We start from the raw sequence: 7,588 nt of genomic DNA, 5'->3' as shown, positions 1-7,588 counted from the left end.
TAAAAATGGCGGCCGCCGCCCTTCCGGGGTTTAAATGCCCTCGGTCCCGCCCCGCGCAGCCGCTCTGGAGCCCCTCACACCTGTGCCGGCCCCGTCCCGCACACCTGAGGCGGCCCCGCGCCGCGCACGCGCGCTCTGCTGTCCCGAGCTGCGCACGCGCTCCGTGCCCCCGCCCCTCACACCTGTGCGGGCCCCCCCTCTCCCTGGCCTCGCCCCCTTCGTGCCGCGGTCCCGGGGCCGGGCGGGGGCGCCGAGTTCGCAACGGGAACCGCCGCCGCCATCCCGGGCCCGGAACCGATCCCGATCCCGATCCCGGGCCCGGGCCCGGTGCCGCCTCGATCCGCCCGATGGCGGACAGGCGGCGCCGCCCGGGACCCCCGGCAGTTCCCAGGTGCGGTCGGGCTGTGCCCCGTGGCCCCGCTCCTCATGCGGCCCCGCCCCCCCGTGCCGCTGGCCCGCGACTCTCGCTCGGCGCTGGTCGAGCCCCGGCCCGGGGGCTGCTCCCGGCGGGCTCCGCTCCGAGCCCTGCGGGGCCGCGGCTCGGGACGGGGTCTGCAGCGGGGCAAAGTCCTGCCGGTGTCCGCCGGCGGAGCGGTGCCGCCTCTCCCCCGGCCGGCCCCGGGTGGCGGGTCTCGGGGGTGGCGGAGCATGGCCGGATTGGCCGGGACTCGACTCCCCCTCCTGCCGCGATGCCGGGACGGGGCTGACCGAAAGCGGGTGACGGAGCCCGCAAACCGGAGCTGGGATGGGGGGTTCGGGTCCTGCCGGTGTCCGCCCTGGGGTCCCGGGCGGTGCCGCCTCTCCCCCGTGGGGTGGATCGGGATCGGTACCGGCAGCGCCGCGGGAGGGCGGTTCCGGCTGCGGGAGCGCTGCGGGTCCCGGTGCGGACGCGGCGCCCCGGCCTGGGCAGGGCCGGTCCCGCAGCCCCGGAGCGCTCCCGGCCCGGCCCCCCCCGCTCCGCCAGCCCCGAGGCCGCGGCGGGGCCCGAGCCGCGCTGGGCGCCCTCGTCTCCGTCCTTCCCTGCCCCCGGCCCAGCAGCTCCGTGGGGCTCCGGCCCGCCGCGCCCCAGGGGAATGAAGGGGACCGGCGGGGCGGCGCAAGAAGGGACACCCCGATCACAGCGGGTGATTTTAGCCTTACTCTCTTCCGGAGGACAGGAAGAGGAACCCGGCTGCTCCTCGGCTGGCTCAGAGCTCCCACATGCCAGCGGTGGGAGCTGGCTTCCCCACCCTGCCCACTTAAGCCAGGGAGAGCTGGAGCAGCACGGAGGGAGGGCAGCGGTGCAGCCGCTAAGACGGGAGCAGGGGGAATTGACAGCTGCCCCTCCTCACCAGACTAAAAAAAATACCCACGTGGCTTTTCAGTTTTGGATTATCTTTATTTTACAGTTTATAAAAAGCTTTACCCAATGCGTGTGCTCCATGAAACTTCCGTGCCGTCGTGCAAATTGCCGTGGACTTTGACTTCCATGTGCACCTGCTTCACTTTCCTGCCCTGGCCCTGGCAGAGGCCGCCGCGTCCCTCGGTGGATGAAGGTTCCTGACGGTGCAGCAGCGGCCGCCCGCCGCCTTCGGGGCGCCCCGGGGCAGCTCCACCTCGGGTGTTCAAGGGGAGCTCCTCGGGAGCACGGACCACGCAGTGAGGTGTTCTGCCTTTGCGATGGCATTAATTCCTTCAGGAACACGAATAATGTGTTTTTAAAGAGCTTTCTCATGAGTGCCTCAGGGAAATAAAAAAAATGAAATTACGGGACTAACATCCTAATCTTCATTCTTGTATCAGAGGTGAATTCTGAAGGCCCAGAGTCTACAATTCACCAAGTGTTTGGGAGGTCCTGGACAGAGAAGTCCATTTTGGGCTACCAAAAGCACTGGGTACTACATACCTTTGTGGGTTTTCCAAGCAAGGCAAACACCCTAGTCCAGGAGCCAGCCCCGTGGCCTCTCTCCCGGGCCACCCTGGCCAATCCACCCACAAGACATCAATATGATGGATGGCGAAGCAATGGCGTTTATTGCAGGGGAATTTGACAATTTATAACCTAGGGTCACTGTGTTACTCCCATCTACGTACGTCACACCTAAGTGCTATTGGCTAATTGCAGGTTTTGCTATCCTAACAGAGAGGGGGTCTAGCAGCTTCTCGTTAGATCCCGAATTCTTCCGCAGCGCAATGCCCTAGGACTACAACATATTCCCCTCTCTCTATGAATAATTAGTTTGCTAAAATATAAGGTATATTAGTCTTAAAATTCTAATGTTATTTTTTATACGTATTCTAAACACTTTGTCTAACTTATCTATATTATAAAGTTTTAAAAATGGATAATATAAAATTGAATAAAATATAAAATACTTATCTAAAAGGCTAAAAGCTTATAAAATGGATACTACAGTTTTCATTAGTAAATATGAGGCACAAGCGGTGACTAAGTATATTTTTAAAGCATCTGTTGCCTTTCTATAAACAAAATGTAACTTTTTCTAGTCAGCTTTTAACAAAGGATACAAGCTTATTTAAAACACAGGGTCCAAAGATTAGCACGAATAAAATCATCACAACTGGTCCAATCAGGGTAGACACCAGGGTGGTTAGCCACAGAGATTGGTTGAACCAGGACTGGAACCAGTTTTGCTGGGCTTCTCTCTCTGCTCTCCGTTGAGACAGCCTGTCTCGTAGCTCTGCCATGGTGTCTCTCACTACTCCGGTGTGGTCAGCGTAGAAGCAGCATTCTTTGCTCAGGGCGATGCAGAGGCCTCCTTGCTGCATGAATAGAAGGTCGAGACCTCGCCTGTTCTGCAAAACAACTTCAGAGCTTCAGAGAGGGAGGAGACTGACTTTTCTAAAAAGGATATGGATTTCTCAATTCTCTGTAGATCTTCATCTACAGTCATCTGTAGCTGAGAGAGACTCTGACTCTGGGTTATCGGAGCGGAGACACCCGTGGCTGCTCCAGTTGCTCCCAGGCCGAGCAGCATTGCTATTGACAGTCCTGTCAACAGCTCTCTTTTCTGAAGGCGGCCTGCTCGCTCAAGGTACTGGTCCACTTCTTCTTTGGAGTGGTATAGGACCCTGGGATGATAACAGCTAATACACGAAAGTCAGCAGAGGAGTTAAAGCTTTGGGTGTAAATGCAAGGGCTTGACTATTAGATCATGGGTTTTCAGCTTGTACCACAAAACTGGGGCTCACTGCTTCAGGTGTTATAACTATAAACAGCACAATTACTATAAGCAGTTTACCATGTAAATGACACCATGCTTACAAACTCACAGTTAAAACTTTTAACGTTAAATGAACCTTTAAAGATGCTTACACTACCTCTTAAAGGAAAATACTTATATTTTATACTAACATAACAATTACTACACAGACTAAACACTTTATCTTAAACTATTATCTAACTACTTTTAACACACGTGTTCTGGTATATATGTAGTCTAAGCGTGAAAGCAATTTGTTAAAAGGATAAACACACAATTACAATTTACTTTATATATAGTTAGATGGAGTCTCTACACTTCCCAAATCTTCTACAGAATTTCTCCAACACGATTCAGTCCTGAATGTTCACTGCTCCTGTGATGTCAGCTGGCAGCTGATCGGTGACTGAGGGCTTCGATGTTCAAGTTGTTCCTCAAACCCTTCTAAATCTTAAAACAAAGGACAACTGAAAAATTAATAGAAACACCACATCATAATAACAACATAAAATTTCTGTTGGCAACTGTCTGTGTATTGTTCAGACACAACTGTGTCCTGACAGCTCCACTTCTGATCCAAGTCTGGAGTACCAAGGCTGTGTGATGACTTCTCTGTTCACTGGATCTCGTGTGTTCAGAGGCAGACAGTCTGGTCAAATGGACAGGTGACTTTTCTGAACCTGCCAACAAAACACAGGCACTTCTCTCTTAAAGTTAATGAATTACACTAATCAAATTGCTTTGAGGGTATCATTTCCCCGTTTTCTTAAAAAAATAAAAATGAATGTATTTCTGTTCAACATTAACACAAAACCTTATACACAATCAGTAAAAACCTATAACAGTTAAAAATCAATCAATATAAAAATACTGTTAATTATTAAAACACTGCACCAGCATCTCATATTTAACAAACAAACAGAAACAAAAAATCAGTGAAGGATTGGATCATCACCTCTGGAAAATGATTCTCCAAGCCCACTTCAAAATTGATCCAGCTGTTATATTAATAGGGTCAAATTGCAAAGTCAAAAAGTGACTCAAATCCTGATTTAGGACAGAAAACATCTGGATCTGTTAGCAAACATTCTGTCCAGGTAAAGTTAAGACTTGGCCAGGGCCTTAGACTTTAAACTGGAAAGATGCCTCTTAACTCATTTTTAAAACAAGGTTTTCAATTGCAACAGCTATGAGATGCTTACAGCACAGCAAACTGTTAAAATGCATTTGTACAAAGCAAATGATCAGAAGTCTTAGGTACCAGACTAATTAAATCATTAGCAGTTGGTTTCATTTGAAGCTTCTTTTATGGCAGCTAATCCTTAGCAATGGTATATCTTTTTAAAATTCTGGAAACACTGAAAAATAATAAAGTTATAGCAAACAAAACTGCAAAAATTGCAACAACTAAATAGAACTCCCAATGAAGTCTAGGGTGTCACAGTCTGCATTCATTTCTGTCCACAAGCAGGTGTTCATCAGTGGTTTATCACAGTTGCTTCAGTTGTAGTTGTCTTCATATTTCTAGGAAAATAACTATACTTTGCAATTTAAACAAGTGTTTCTAATAAAACATAAAACAATTTAAATTAAACAACATTTAAACTTAACAATAATTATTTATAACAAAAGGAAATAACAAACTTAACCTTAAAAGAATATCCAAGTTAGAAAACTCAACCCAAAAACATTCAAGCCCAAACATTACAAAACTTGACTATCCTCAATTCTACCAACACCCAATCTATACCAAATAAAAACACAACTCAATCTTATTCTGTTACTACAAAAAGCAACTAAAAGCCTGATATATACTCCTTAAACACAATATAACAATAACATGGATTCACTATAAAAATTATAAAAATAAACCAAATACATCACAATTCTATGTTATCTAGCTTTGAGAATAACCCACAATAACTGCAAATATTACTAAAAATACTCATTCACAACAAGAATTTGCCTAATATATGTTCAAATTAGTTAAAATTCTAAAGTGCAGCTTCTCTAAAAAAAAGCCACAACACAGGATTGGGCAAGTTGTCATTTAGCTTTTGTAGCACTTTTCAGGAACATCAAGTCTAATTTTTAAATTAAAATCTAAAATCCAAATTGATATCTATGCTGTTATATGTGTTTTATTTACCAAAAAAAAATTAACATTAAAATTTCCTTATTAAAATTGTCAAAAACTCAGCAAATGGGTAATATATAATTAACATAACTTTAAAATTACTGAAACAAAGCAAGAATCTTTTAAGTTTCTTGGGATACAAAAATACAGCATTTAAACTTTTTAATCTATTTTTAAAGGCACTTCAATAAAAACTTATTTTTAAATCTCAATTTTAATTACAACAATTTGCTAATTTATAAATAATACAATTTATAAAGCTTCTAATTTTTAAATTGTCTAATTAAAACTCTCTCTTTTTTATCACTCACATATTTAGTGTGCAAAACCCCTGTAAGAATAAAACCTGCTTTAAATATCTTAGGCATCGAGCCACACACACGCCTATGAAATTCAGTGCAGCAGTGACAAAAAAGGGAATTATTTCCTTAACCTGCGAATAATCACCTCTAAGATTCTGTGATGCAGTTGCCACTGCACACAGCCACAAGCGGCCTTTTTATGAACAGGCAAAAGAACAAAGGCAATCCCAATTTCTCCCTTCTTGTCTGCAAAGAAACAGAGAAGGGAGAGATGCTTCTCAGAGGAGCATGGTAAAAAGACACGTGGTGTAGAATATGGAACAGCTGATGGTTCAGCATCTCTTCCACTGCAAGATCTAGGGGATAGCTGATGATACCCTGGAGGCAGGAGTAGGAATATAAAGGAGCTCAAGGCTATCTGCTCTTAGGTTTTAGCACTGTGACCTTTACCTTAACTTACATTTAAGTGTTTCTTACAGTGTAAATCCCTTTTGTTTTGATTTTAACAGAGTACAAGAATTCAGTGAAGTAACAGTGGCATACAGCCTTTAATTTCCCCTGGTCTTCTCACCCAGCAATGAGGTCTCACAACAACAATACAACAATAAATAGTTATAGAAGGTAACTCACTGTGCTGAAGAGTTCTTCAGAAGGATGGGAGCCACAATTGAGGCAGATCCTTGGACAGACAAGCCAGAGGTGTTTAGGCCTTGTGTTTCCTTGTTACCCCAGAACCAGCCCCTAAAAGGGAACACAAAGTTCACACGCTTGTATTTGAAATGAACACCATCTAAAGAACAAAACATCCTAAAAAAGCTACATATCATACAAATAATCCAGCTAGCTTCTTTATGCTGCTTTTCTGTGGAGCAACAACTTTACAGAATTAGATCTTGCTCTATCAATACAATGTTTTATTATTGATGGGCTTGTTAAAATCAGAGTGAACTCCAAGCACCCAGATATTCACAGCAGGCAAACATCTCTCTGAATACAACTGAAAAGGCCAGAAGGGCTGCTCCATGTTACCTGTAGTAGCCATGTTTGTCTCTGGAGTACATCAGGTGATCAATGCATGGCCTTTCATCTATTTTTTTTTCCCCCCTGTGTTCCTCCTTTCCATCCTTCTGCGTAGCCTTGTAGCAGATAAATCTGTTCAATAAAGGGCCCACCTGACTCTGAGCAGAAGGCAAAGCAGAGGATTTGTCAGCATGAAAACCCACACTGCAAAGATGAACGGGCATCAGTGGCAGTTAAAAATCTGCTAGAAATGCTAATATACTAATATACACTACCCTCTTCCCTGATTTCCATATAAAAAAGGAAAGGAAGTTGTGTGTGAGCCAGAAAAGCTAAAAGGCTCGGGCAATGTGCTCACCTGCCATCCCACACAGCTGGGTGTGACTTAATGCACCAAACACCAGGGAATCGTTGCCAGCTGGGCGATGGACACCACGAAGCACACAGGTTTTCAGTGCTGTCAGCAGCTGCAACGGGAGGATTGCCTCTGAGAAACTTACCAAAACAATGAAAATAAAAAAAAAAAAAAAATTAACATCTATTTTCACAACATGTGTTTAAATTTATATACTATATTCATTTATATATAACACACAATATATAAAGTATCAAAATATATTATTTTAACATGTATACATATATTATTATATATTAAATATATTATATACATTTTAATTATATATATATTTATTATATATATAATACATCTATTAAATAAATATAATGTAGATATATAGATTAAACATAAACCTGTTTGTATATATTTGCATTACTTCTATTTCTTTACTTTTCTGGTTGCACATATCTCTATATCTTTATATATTTAATATACATTTCTATGTTTTTATTTTTGTAGTATTTATTTAAAAGCCCCGAAGCAAACCTAATAAAAACCAAACAGTCCCTTTGTCGTGGTTTTGAACCAG

The 7,588-nt window shown here is 44.2% G+C and overlaps 1 long non-coding RNA gene across 1 annotated transcript; it reads right to left on the bottom strand.

Moving 5' to 3' along the window:
• Positions 1-3,577: 3,577 nt before the first annotated feature.
• LOC131574210 (uncharacterized) lies at positions 3,578-7,560 on the bottom strand. The gene is made up of 3 exons (XR_009276410.1): positions 7,021-7,560; positions 6,273-6,383; positions 3,578-3,883 (listed from the first exon to the last, which is right to left on the bottom strand). It is a non-coding gene; the product is annotated as an uncharacterized LOC131574210 (long non-coding RNA).
• Positions 7,561-7,588: the final 28 nt, after the last annotated feature.

This window comes from Poecile atricapillus, unplaced genomic scaffold (genome assembly GCF_030490865.1).
Source record: "Poecile atricapillus isolate bPoeAtr1 unplaced genomic scaffold, bPoeAtr1.hap1 scaffold_157, whole genome shotgun sequence".
NCBI classification, from domain to species: Eukaryota; Metazoa; Chordata; class Aves; order Passeriformes; family Paridae; genus Poecile; species Poecile atricapillus.
This window is presented reverse-complemented; position numbering and strand designations above follow the sequence as displayed.